Below are 12,930 nucleotides of genomic sequence, written 5' to 3'. Positions count from 1 at the left end.
TCTCTATGCAATTACTGGCGATATCACGTCAATCTCATTAAGATCTGAGGACATCCCATTACGAATCTTATAAAAACTCAAGATAATCCGTAAGCATAGTCTTTCCTAGCTCAACTATACACTCAGTGACCTAGACCTTGAATATTCGTCCATAACAAGTGTACACATTTGTAATCGTTGATTTACAGTTTCCCTAATTGTTCCACAGTGTCACATTTATATCCAAGTTGCTCAATTATAGGAGCATCTTGCAGAACGTGGACTGGACCCATGGTGAAAATAACAGCGAGAAAAAACACTTCCATAATAATAAGAACTTTCTTTTAAAAGCTGAGTCCATTGCAGCATTCCGAGGTGTTCGCGAAAAGGTGAGCGTATCCTGCCCCACTGGTAACAACGGGGGTTACCAAAGTTACTTACCATACCCCACAACTAATAATACTATTAATACCTCCAAATTTATATTAATTAATTTAATATCCTGCTGAAATCATTGCTGAAGACTACAGCCGCTGTACATGTTTATGACTTTTATACCAACACTGTACATTAAAGGGTCAATGCGTCATTGCAATACAATATATGCAATATGGCAAATAACGAAAGTACTCATTACACAACACTGCCACATAAACTTTTCGATATTATTTTTTAACCAGTTGTATCTGTCACAACATTAATACACACATAGCCGTGACGATCCGGGTTAGAATAGGCCTTCAACAACCCATGTGTGTCATGCATGCGTCCGGCTCGCTTACTTGGTGGATGCGTGTCATCGGATCCCAATTGCATGGATCGATGCTCATGTCAATCACAAGATTGTCTGTTCTACACTCCATTATATACAGACTGCCGTCATATAGCTGGTATATTGTTGAGTGCAGCATTAACAACAAACACACACAAATTCAAACAAACAATACCTCCTGAGGAAGGCATTTTTAGAGAAATACCGTTTGCACTACCCCGTCCAGGGTAATATAGATAAGGTTTTTTATAGTTAACTATTCTTAATTACACCACACAGTACTGCCGAACACTCTTAATATACTGAACAACAAAAGTTCCTGTGACATTGAATAAGATTTAATGCAAAGTTATGTTTTTTACCAAATCTGAAACAAATTCGGTTGGCCACAGATAAAAGACTCCCGTAAGTGTTCAAATGGTTAAATTTGCCATACTGACTTCAGAAAATGCGTGATTTCATAAAAAAAACATGAACATGCCAAAATGTTAATTTACAAATCAATAGCGTGTGTGTCCACCTCTAGTTGCGATGCAAGCAACACATCTTCGACTCATGGAATGGACCAGGCGTCGCACAAAGTCCTGTGGGATATATGTCCATATCTGCTGGAGCATGTTTCAAAGTTCCTGGAGTGTCTGTGGAACACGTGGTTGACGTCGAAGGCGCCGATCCATCTCATCCCACATGTCCTCAATTGGTGAGACATTACGTTGTTTTGTTGAAGGGAAACCTGAACAAGTCGAGCAATATGAGGCCTGGCGTTGTCATGTTGAAAGGTAATGCCTGGGCCATGACGACGCAAAAACGGTAGAACAGGGCCGATGATCTCGTCGCGGTAGCGCTGTCCATTGAGATTTCCCTCTACCACTATCAAACGGGTCCTCTGTCTTGCTGTAATCCCACCCCATACCATAACACTGCCGCCCCCGAACCGATCTTCTTCCATGACACAATGATTGACGTAACGTTCACCTCGACATTGGTACACTTGAATCCGTCCATCGCTGTGGCTGAGGTGAAAATGAGACTCGTAAGTGAATAGGACTTGGTGTTTACTGTAGACGTGCTTGACGGTGGTGTCCTTTCAAAATTGGACGTCCGGCGGCGACGTACGGTTCGTTAAGATATTCGTCAAGATATTCGTCGAAGGCAAGGGATGCTTCTTGCAGTCACTGTTGCTGGCTGGAATCAATTTCGTAGGTGTGTTGTTCGAATCCAGTTGCCTTGTTGATTATTGGTTACGGGTGGCCTGCCACTTCGAGGATTGTCTCTGACTGCATTCGTCTGTTGCCAACGTTGCCATAAACACCAAATGGTGTTTCTGTTGACGTTTGCATCGCAACATCACGTTGACTCGATCCTGCTTCAAGCATGCCAATAGCTCGCAGACGCTCATTTTCGGACAGGCGTGGCATTTCGTAATGTTGAATAATTGCGTAATTTTGTTGTTTTTCTGAGTTGTTGTTTTCAGCACGATGCTAAACAATGCTTTTAGAATCCCGTTAACGCACATGTTTTTATACCCATTCTTGGGTAGTGAAATGCATGGGGCTTGCATAAAAGTCAACTTTTGCATGGAATGCATGCTTTTCTGTAGCAGTTGCGTTTTTGTGACTTAATTCCATACATGTACTACACTATTGAAAACCAAACTTAACTTGTTTGAAAAATACACTAAAATAGTGGTGTCACAGGAACTTTTGTTGTTGAGTATATATGACTACGCTTGTTTCAGGTAAGACCTCCATGACATACAGTCAATGACTTCTTTTACATTGTTATGCTTCTTTATGTCTCAGCTGTATGTGAGAGAACATAGTTACATTATCAAGCAGCCTTTTCTTGTTTTGATCGCTTATTACATGTGACCTGATATTTACATGACTTTAGAATACGGAGTATTAGTAACAGAAAGCATAATAATATGTAACTTTGTTTAAAACAATTAGGCATTTTGCAGTTTATCTGGAAATGTATACTTTTTTGTCTACAATGTCACCGGAGGACGAGGCAGTGAATAATATTCTGTATCAATTATGAGTACGCTAATTTGCCATCTTCGCATAATTTCAGAGAAATGTGTATTGACAAAACTAGCCACTTTATGGCAGGTTGCACGGAAAACAATTCTGTGACCGAAATCTTATAATCGTGTGAAGCGACATACCTTGTTTTGGAGGTGACCACTTTTTGCCCTATTTGAAAACGGTATTGATTCATAAATGAAGGCTGTAGCTTAAATATGTGTTAATATATATACCGGTGAAGGTACTGCTAATATCTGATTAGTATTATCAATGGAAGTATGAAATAAAGGTGTAAGGAAGTATAAGTAAAATAAGATTGAATCGATCTGTTTCGCATTGAGAAAGATAATCAGTTGTACATTGAGTGAGTGAGTGAATGAGTATGGTTTTACGCCGCTTTTAGCAATATTCAAGCAATATCACAGCGTCGGACACCAGAAATGGGCTTCACACATAGTACCCATTTCAGGAATCGAACCCGGGTCTTCGGCGTGACGAGCGAACGCTTTAACCACCAGGCTACCCGACCGCCCCAGTTGTACATTGATAATGTAATACTTAGTGAAATTGACAGTAGACTACTTGTTTAAAAGACCGGTATTTCTAACCGGGTTTGAGAACTGTCATCCCCTGATATTCTGTATACAAAGAAAACTGACACTATCAAGAAATGTATGATGATCATACAGATAAACTATGGAGGCACGATTATTTTTTGTTCTTGAGATTCCTTCCTCCATTAGATTTATTTTGGGGGCAGTTGAGGCCGAACAGCTGCAACTTGTTTATCCAGCATTTGTGAATATATGATTTGACCTGGAACCAATTAAAAATAGGTCTTACACATGTTTTTAGGCATGTTATTACGGTAGGTTACAAGGTGGGAGCAGTAAGCGATATTTCGTAACCGTCCATATTTAGAAAATACGTTTGACGATTATCGGTCTTACAAATCGCGGCTTTGGTTCACGAGAACTCGAATTATAAGTTTGTTGTTGTTATGGCTTCATATATTTCTGACTACGGACATGTTGCTTTGATATAGTTTTTGTATACGCACACTGTATCAGAAAACGTGCGTCTACCCCCAACCGTGAAAACGTGCGTCTACCCCCAACCGTGAACCAGTCTCGAATCATAACTTGAAACAGTATTCCAAATGTAGGACTGACGTGTATCATAACGTGTGTACCTCCATTGAGAAACAGTATGTTGAATTTGTCTAACTTAATTAGTCACAGCGGCCAGAAGGATAGTACACAACAAATTTATTATCCGGCCTGGTAGATTGCACGAAGATGCTGAAGATTTAGCGAATATCACTTATCAAATTAGTATAATGCGCTACTTAAACAACACTGTAATGTCTTAAGACGTTATACTAGACATGTTAAGGAATGTGTTTCAATTCTGTAAGGTATGCATATTTGGTGTGTTCTATCTGAACACGCGTAGCGTCTTAATACATAAAGGAGCTATCGCCTCATTGCCTAAACAACACCTATACGCACCATCCCCATAATCTAAACATGTTAAGACTTAAAACACCTTTAAACGTATTTAGAATTAAAGATTTTAGAATTATAAATCTTGCTGGGGAATCACGCAGTTATTTGTTAAAACAAACATGGTGACAATCTGTTGTCTTTTTCATTTACGTTTTATGTCAGATACTTATTTACATCTATGGAACAAGACGAGCCAATATTCTGAACACTCGTGAGTTCATTAACAGTAATTCTAGGGCCGGTTACTTGATGCTGCTACTGGTTATTTTCATTCATTGTATTGACTGTACAACTAATGCCGTGTGTGGTCATTTACTGATTCCACAATTTGGTTTCAACCAATTTCTTGGTTAACCTTAGACTAACATTTAGCCTCTGAAATCTTATATTACACAATATCCATCTTTACTCTAAAAATAAAACAAAATCCCTATGCTGATTTCAGAGACTGTGGAATAGAGGTAGCTTGAGCTGGCTAGACTTGCTTTTGTATGCATTTCTAGATTATGTTTTTTAATAAAATAAATATATTCCACGGCCATGGTGCAAGACTAGGTTAACCTCTGCTTTTCAATCTGGTATTCACCTTGAATCAGTACGTTTTACATTGTTCACCATACACTGTACACTTTATTACCTACAATGTACACAGGCCATTGCTTACTACACACTTTACGTAACACAAGGGACTTCCTAAAATCTTCACAATGAGATGCACCATATACAAAGCACTCTGTACAAAATTCACTGTTCACAATGTAATTTCAGATAGATAAAGACATGCCTACACCTCCAGGAGATCAACAGATGGAAAATATTGAAGAAATTTGCGGTGAGGAGGCTTCAACGACAAACCAAAGTCGTCAGGAAGATGATCAATCTGGTAAGTCGTAAACTGAACATGAACCAAGTTCTAAGTAGCAATGTGAACAATACTAACAAACGGACAGAAAAGCTGAAAGTATGTGCATTATTATGTTGCAACATTCAAGGCCTTTGTACCACACGTTAGTTGCAGGGCTCGCTGCCTGTCCGGCATGACTGAGGATGAAATAGTCAAAGAACTTGTCCAACAGTCTGTCACAGTTGTTAAATGATTTACAGTCAAAAAGGATGGTGTGGTTATAGAGACCAACACCTATCTCTTCACTTTCGCCCGTTCGAAGATTCCACAATCGATCAAAGCCAGTTATTGTAACATCGGAGTGGAGGTGTATATCCCCAATCCACTCCGGTGCTATACCTGCCAAGCGTTTGGACAAGGATTCAAGTCCTGCCAGGCCTCTGCTGTCTGTTACCGCTGACAAGCACGAGGCCACTGACTGCAGGAAGGATGTGAAGTGTTCAAATTGTGGTGGGAACCATATGGCATCTTCCAAATCCTGTTCTGTCTGGCAACATGAATTACAGATCATGAAAATCAAGACTGAGCAAAACCTCTCCTTCTATGAAGCTAAGAAGAGGGTTGTAGGTTCTACTGCAACCACTTCTTCTATCTCTTATTCTGCAGCTGTCTCTCGTCCTCCTGTCACCACTGCCTCTGTCGACTGCCAGACTGACCTGACATGGGTCAAGTCTGTGCAGCCACTTCCTACTGCTTCACTCGTTAAACCAGAGGTGACTCCTCCTAAACAAAAAACTGTAAACAATGTTGAGTCTCAGATTCCTAAAGCAACATCAGAATCAGAACCAGAACCAGTTAAACTGTCAAACAGGGAAAAGAAATTATTGAAAAAGAAGCAGCTGAGAGAACAGCTGCAAACACCAAAGGCCACCTCTCCTTTAAAGGTCCCAGTAGAGGTCCATAACTCCTTTGGTCCTCCATCTCCACATGATACCGATAGGAGTACCACAAAGTCTTCCTCACGTTCGCGTGACATTTCTCCCGTGGAAAAACCAACATGAATCCACAAAACATAATACAATGGAATTGCAGAGATCTTAAGAAGAATTTTAATGAAATACAACTTTTAATCCAAGTTTTAAACCGTCAGCTTTTCGTCTCCAATAAACATATCAATGTCCATGGTGTGGAACATGATTCATAAGATTAAGGGCAAAGGATCCAAATCTGGTGTTCACCATCTCAAAGATGGTAATACACTTTTAACTCCTAAATCCGAAATTCCAACAAACTTGGTGACACTTTGGCAAACCATTCCTCATCATCAAACTATAGTGAGTGAGTGAGTTAAAATTTAACGTCGCATCGGCATTATTTCAGCCATATAGCGACGAGACCAAGCTAATATATATACAATTAAGTTATTTATGCAATGACATATTTAAAAACAATTTATGAAACATATTGGAGCATACTATATTTAAAAACAATTGATGAAACATATGAGCATTACAATATCATTAATACAGTATACAAAAAAGGCTATAGGCCACCAGTAACCAAAGTTAGGCCACCTCGCTGGGGATCATGGGGACTTACAGTACTTCTGCTTCCTGCGTGATACCCTAGCAGGATTTACGTCATCACTTTAGCCACTGGTGGTTGTGCACAATACTAGCCAATATTAAAAAATACTCCTCAATCAGTTGGCTTAAAACACTGGTTGATGATAGTTACATCAATTACTATAAGATTACGAATTACACAGGGGGACAATATTTTTATGCTACGTTAACCTCCTGGACAGAGCCTTTAATAATGTCAGTTGCTAATAGCATCACACCAAATTTCAAAACAAGCATTTAATTATTCACATACATATTCAAAATTTATTATACAGACCAATTTCTTTCAAGTAATTTATGATGAGATGCCCGCTGATACGGGAAAAGAGATCATTTAGATTTACACTTTGATAATGTGAACCCCTTGCGATTGCAAAGTCCACACAGTCAAGCAATATATGCTTGACGGTGAACCTTTCATCACAAGGGATACACTAAGGAGGTTCGTCCTCATCTGTCTTAAGCAGATATTCGTATGTAAACCGACTGTGGCCAATACGAGACCGTCGTAAAACGACCTCGTCATCTCTTGACTGACAACCCAAGTAGGTATGACCGATTGTTGGTTTCAATTCATGGAGTTTATTGCTTCCTACTTGGGTGTCCCCCTTGCTTGAGATCCCGAGTATAAGATTTGATGGTAGGTTTGAAATCACTGTACGGGATAAGAAGTGGAAATAACGGTTTGTCAAGAGCTGCTTTAGCTGCAGCATCGGCTTTTGAGTTACCTGTTATGCCTACATGACTTGGTAACCAGCAAAAGACAATGTCACATTGGCCAGTGGGAAGATCATTATAGAGTTCTAAAATGTCAAGGATAATAGGGTGATATGGTCAGACACCTTTAAGTGCCTGAAGGCAAGATAACGGATCAGAGAAGATAATGACATATTTAGATTGGTTTTGTTGTTGAATATAGGTCAAAGCTGTTAGGATAGCTTTGCCCTCAGCAGTAAAAATTGAACTAAAATCTGGGATTCTTGAGGAGACAGTTCTGGATACAACGATGGTGGCACTTGCAACTTTGCCACCATCCTTGGACCCATCTGTAAAAATGGACCTGTGAGAATTATATTTGGAGCGTAATTGGTTATAGGAGTGTTGATATACCAAAGGATTGGTATCCGACTTTTTTAGATTGGTTAGAGTGAGGTCTACTTCTGGCTTCACCATCTGCCAGGGAGAAGACAGAAGACGGTGGGGTGATATAATATTTAAGTCTATTTTAGCTGCAGTGATGTGTGGTTGAATTCTGATTCCAAGTTGTGGAACCAGTTTTGAAAGATTTTCAAACAGGTTTTCATATTGAGGGTGGAAAACACAATTGAACGCTGGATTAGATTTATTTGAGTGCAATTTAGTGATATATTGCAGTGAAAGTTTAATGCGGCGCAGTTCGAGTGAAGGTTCGTCGGCCTCCACATACAAACTGTCCACGGGAGAGGTCCTTAAAGCTCCAAGACAAAGTCTTAGGCCTTGATGGTGTATAGTGTCCAATTTTTCAAAATTGCTTTTGCAGGCTCCACCATAGACAATGGAACCATAGCCCAGTTTGGAGCGTATTAATGATCTGTACAAGTGAAGGAGGGTGGCCTGATCCCCTCCCCACTCGGAATTTGAAACGGCTTTCAACAAGTTGTGAGCCTTCAGGCACTTTGCCTGGAGATATTTAATGTGCCTCCTCTACTACCTTGATAGGAGTACCATCTAAAATTAGATCTGGATCCTTGTGAGGTTTGTATTTACGACAAAAGTGAATACAGTTTGTTTTGGATTTAGAAAATTTGAAGCCGTTTTCGTTTGCCCATTTGTGCATTTTATTAAGACAGAGCTGTAGCTGTCTTTCTATTGTATTCATATTCTTACCACGACAAGAAATGTTGAAATCGTCCACAAAAATTGAACCATCAATGCTATTGTTTAATACTTTAGTGAGACTATTAATTTTGATGCTGAAAAGGGTGACTGATAGTATGCTGCCTTGGGGGACGCGCTGACCTTGATCAAAAGGATCAGACAGGGTAGAGCCCACTTGTACTTGAAATTGTCTGTTGTTTAAAAATTGAGATATGAACTGAGGTAATCTGCCACTCAATCCAAATTCATGCAAATCTTTTAAAATACCATGTTTCCACGTTGTATCATATACTTTCTCTAGATCGAAAAAGATTGATACAGTATGTTGTTTGTTGACAATGGAATTTTTAATAAACGATTCTAAACGCACCAAATGGTCAATGGTACTTCTGTTTTTTCGGAAACCACACTGGATGTCACTCAGGAGGTTATTGATCTCCAGGTACCAGACTAATCGATTGTTGACCATGCGCTCCATGGTTTTACAAACACAGCTAGTTAATGATATTGGACGGTAGTTGGATGGATCTGTATGATCCCGTCCTGGCTTTGGAATAGGAATAATAATGGCATTGTGCCACGAAGAAGGGAAATTTCCGGTTGTCCATGTTTCATCAAATATACTAAGTAACATTTCCTAACATTAATCGGGCAAGTGTTTCAGGAGCTGATAGTGGATGTTGTCGGCTCCTGCTGCAGTGTCATGAGATTGCCCTAGGGCAGTATATAATTCATGGAGTGAAAATGTTTCATTATAGTCCTCACCATTATCAGAGTTAAAATTGACTTTTTTCTTTTCCTGCTGTTTTTGAAACCTCTGAAATTGAGGATTATAGTTTGATGATGAGGAATGATTTGCTAAAGTGTCACCAAGTTTGTTGGCAATATCGGATTTAGTAGTTAAAATTGTATTACCATCTTTAAGATGGTGAGCTCCAGATTTAGATGCTTTGCCCTTAATCTTTTGAACCATGTTCCACACCTTGGACATAGGTGTGCGGGAATTAATTTTTGAAACATAGTTCCTCCAGGATTCACGTTTATTCTGTTTAAAGGTGATTTTAACATTATTCAAATTGTGGACAGTTGGATGTCGTCGGAAATATTTTTCAGCTTTCTTCCTATTTTTTCTAGCTTGTTAACAACTATTATCGAACCATGGTTTACATATATGAGGCTTTGCAGAGGACTGAGGAATGCTTTTGTCTCCAATAGCATTCAATATATCTGAAAAAAGTTGTATAGGATCAGGAACATTCCTGAAACTTTCGGGTTTTAGGTTTTCAGAACATAGTGTTTGGAATAAAGACCAATCGGCCTTTGTAAAGTTCCACCTTGTTGAAGGTGGTTCGTCAGACGGATTTATAGTTGTAAGTATTGTTGGAAAATGGTCACTTCCACAAAGGTCATCATTGACCGACCATTCGAATTCATTTAAAATATTTAAATCTGTCAGTGAAAGGTCAAGGGCAGAGTATGTGCCAGTGGCCGATGAAGATATGTGGTATTACCATCATTGAAGATACATAAATCATTAATGAGATAATATCTTCAAGGACTTTTCCCTTATTATTTATGTCAGGACTCTCCCATAGGGGATTATGACCGTTTAAATCGCCCTTGATGATACAGGGCTTCGGGAGCTGATCGTACAAAGTCTGAAGATCTGATTGACGGATAGTTGAGGAAGGTGGAAGATACAGTGAACACAGTGTAAACACTATGTTCAAAGTAACACGGACAGCAACAGTTTGAAGAGTAGTGTTGATTGGAACAGGGCTATGGATTATGCTTTGCTTCACCAGGATAGAAGAACCTCCTGTAGCCCTATCACCAGGAGGGGAAAACGAGTGGTAAGAACTGTACTGACGGATATCAAATAGAGTGTGTTTCAGATATGTTTATTGGAGACAAAAAGCTGACGGTTTAAAATCGTGGATCAAAAGTTGTATTTCATTAAAATTCTTCCTGAGACCTCTGCAATTCCATTGTACAATGTTTTGTGGATTCATGGTGGGGCTTCCACAGGAGAAATGTCACGCGAACGTGAGGAAGACTTTGTAGTACTCCTATCGGTATCATGTGGAGATGGAGTTACCTCCATGTCCAGAGGACCAAAGGAGTTATGGACCTCTAAAGGAGAGGTGACCTTTGGTGTTTGCAGCTGTTCTCTCAGCTGCTTCTTTTTCAATAATTTCTTTTCCCTGTTTGACAGTTTAACTGGTTCTTGGTCAGGTGTTATTTTAGAAGTCTGAGACTCGACATTTTTGACGATTTTTGGTGTTGGGTGTGTTACAGACGAAGGTGGCACAGCTGTTTTTTGGATTGAAGCAGTAGGAAGTGGCTGAACAGACTTGAACCATGTCAGATCAGTCTGGCAGTCGATAGAGGCAGTAGTGACAGGAGGACGAGAGACAGCAGCAGAGTAGGAGATGGTGGAAGTGCTTGTAGTGAGCCCTTCAACCCTCTTCTTGGCTTCGTGGTACGAGACATTTTGTTCGGTCTTAATTCTCATGATTTGGGACTCGCGTTTCCACACAGGGCAGGGTTTCCTGCAGTCAGTGGCCTCGTGCTTGTCACCACAGCGGTAACAAACAGCGGAGGCATGGCAGGACTTGGATCCATGTCCAAACGCTTGGCAGTTGTAGCACCGGAGTGGATTGGGGATATACACCTCCACTCCGATGTTACAGTAACCAGCTTTGATAGATTAAGGGATAGACGTTCGGGCGAAAGTGAAGAGGAAGGTTTTGGTAGGTTGGACCACACCATCCTTCTTGAAAGTAAACCGTCTGACAGCTGTGACCGACTGTTGTTCAAGTTCCTTGGCTATATCATCTTCGGACGTGCCAGACAGGCAACGAGCTCTGTCACGGACAATGCCCTTACACGAGTTCAGGGTCTTGTACACAGAGACAACAACCTTGATATTGACAAACTCATTAACTTTGAGAAGATTGACAGATTGAGGTCTCCGTGCACATTCTACTAGGAGAGAGCAAGAACGAAGCTTTGTGACATTTGTAACCTCTCCACAGATACCAATGATGCCTTTGGAGATTGCAAATGGGTTCAATTTAATTGTTTCTTTGTCTTCAGCTTCTATAACCAAGAAACGTGGCCAATAGTCGGATCTAGTGGGCGTAGTAGTCTCATCAGAATCAATGTGACGTCTTTTTTAACCAGGGTGTTGGGAAGCCATGTCGAAAGGAAAATGATTCAGCACCCCTTTTCCTCACCCACCATGGACTGTCAACAAGGACAGTCTTATACTGCAGCGGATTTCCAAGCTGCAAAGACCGAGGATAAAGGGGTGTTATACTCCAGCAAATTTGACATGAAAAGCTATAACTATCTACCAAAATAAGGGTCAGGCTGGTTCGGCCCATGACAATTAATTGGAGATGTACAGAATTCGGAGGTCAGCATCACCGGATTGGCCCATGAGCCACCGCCTTCTGGGCATAGGGCTCTAAGCAAGTTTTATAGATGGATACATATATTCAAAACATTCAGAATTAATTTATTTGTAAATACCAAAAGATTGTGCAAAAGATTGTATATACGCACAGGGCATGACATGACCAGCCAATTGATAGAATCGGGCCCATTCTACCGCCCGTCTAGGCAAAGTTAGGGTCGAAGTGGTGCGTTGGACTAAGGAGCACTATTGCCGGCTCCGTTGCCCTCAACCACCAGAATCCCTTCAGCTGCCGACACAGGGTCGCAGCCCACTGCAAACAGGCTGCCCACTTTGGTCGCCTTTTATGACCAGCAATGGGGTGCTGAGGACACATTCTTGTTTATCTTCCCCGGGATCATCAAACTATAATCCTCAATTTCAGAGGTTTCAAAAACAGCAGGAAAAGAAAAAGTCAATTTTAACTCTGATAATGGTGAGGACTATAACGAAACATTTTCTCTCCATGAATTATATTTTAAAAGATTTGCATGAATTTGGATTGAGGGGCTGATTACCTCAGTTCATATCTTGATTTTTAAACAACACAATTTCAAGTACAAGTGGGATCTACCCTGTCTGATCTTTTCGATCAAGATCAGCGCGTCCCTCAAGGCAGCATTCTATCAGTCACCCTTTTCAGCATCAAAATTAATAGTCTCACTAAAGTATTAAACAATAGCGTTGATTTCTTGTCGTGGTAAGAATATGAATACAATAGAAAGACAGCTACAGCTCTGTCTTAACAAAAGTAAAAAAATGGGCAAACGAAAACGACTTCAAATTTTCAAAATCCAAAACAAACTGCATTCACTTTGTCATCAATACAAATCTCACAAAGATCCAGATTTATTT

Source organism: Haliotis cracherodii, unplaced genomic scaffold (genome assembly GCF_022045235.1).
Source record: "Haliotis cracherodii isolate W230 unplaced genomic scaffold, xgHalCrac1.p SCAF_10, whole genome shotgun sequence".
Taxonomy (NCBI): Eukaryota; Metazoa; Mollusca; class Gastropoda; order Lepetellida; family Haliotidae; genus Haliotis; species Haliotis cracherodii.
This window is presented reverse-complemented; position numbering follows the sequence as displayed.